The sequence below is a fragment of the Oxyura jamaicensis genome, chromosome 2 (assembly GCF_011077185.1).
Source record: "Oxyura jamaicensis isolate SHBP4307 breed ruddy duck chromosome 2, BPBGC_Ojam_1.0, whole genome shotgun sequence".
Taxonomy (NCBI): domain Eukaryota; kingdom Metazoa; phylum Chordata; class Aves; order Anseriformes; family Anatidae; genus Oxyura; species Oxyura jamaicensis.
Genome location: NC_048894.1, coordinates 121,828,835 through 121,830,034, shown reverse-complemented (window position 1 = coordinate 121,830,034; position 1,200 = coordinate 121,828,835).

Sequence of the window (1,200 nt, the reverse complement as noted above, 5' to 3'; positions counted from 1 at the left end):
TGCCCCCCGTGGGGGACCCGTGCTGGAGCAGTTTGCTCCTGGGGGATTCATAGAGATGGGATGTTTCATGAACACTTAAACCTTCACTTTATTTTCAAGCTTTTCTTCAGTTTCTAGCTTTCCTGTTTTTTTTGGGGGGGGAAAAAAAAATAAAAAAAAAAATGTATAATTTCTAAAGCTCTAAAAGACAAGAAATCCATCACCTACAGAAGACCCATAATTCTGAAATGAATTGGTGCATTTTCATGATGAAGCAGACAGCAGAACCAGTCCTCATTTTTAGTGTTTGCAGTGTTGTATGTTAGAAATCCTCTCAATTCAGAGAATTCAGATAATTTATAACCAGAGTAGCTGGGGTGGCGGGGTGGCAGTTAAGATTATTTAAACTCATGAACATGTTTGAACATCAGTCTAGCTAGCTCTCTTTTCATACAACCCATTCAATTAATGGACTGCAAAGATGCATAGTTGTTTCATGAAGAACATGTCCTCTGCAACTTAAATCTTATGCAGAAATGAGAAAATCTCCTATTATTTTTCATGTAGTTTCTTTATGATGATCAGCAAAAACCCTCAAGAAACCTGCAAATAAAAATAAATACTATTTTTCACCACAAATTGTAATTACTTTAATTATAGGATAATTATATATATAAAATGCATTTGAATGCAGTTTCCATTCTTCTTTGTTTTCTAAATATTATCATCTTTCTATATTTTCTGATGTGTAAACAGAAATGTTTAAGTTTAGATGAAGAGCAGGTGAACTGCCTACAAAACAAACTAAGACAATCAAATGATGATTAAGCTACTGAAAAATACCTAACTAACAGATAATTTTATGTGAGCAGGCATAGTTAGTCATTATAACTTTAAAATTGAAAATATATATGAATTAAGTTCTAAAACCCCAATGCATTATCAGGAATGATCTATTATTAAAAGCCATTCCATACATTTCACTAATTCTGTTTTTGCTTCCAGTGTCACAAGGCCAAGACATGGAAGGGTAAAATACTTCCAGAAAATTTCCTTAGAGCAATGATTTGTAATTATATTAGTATGAATATTTACTTATATAAACAAATAGTTTCAATACCCAGAGGATCAGGAAAAAACAAATATCAAAGTCTAGCTAATGAAAGTGGATACATTATTTTATTTTATTTTATTTTATTTTATTTTATTTTATTTTATTTT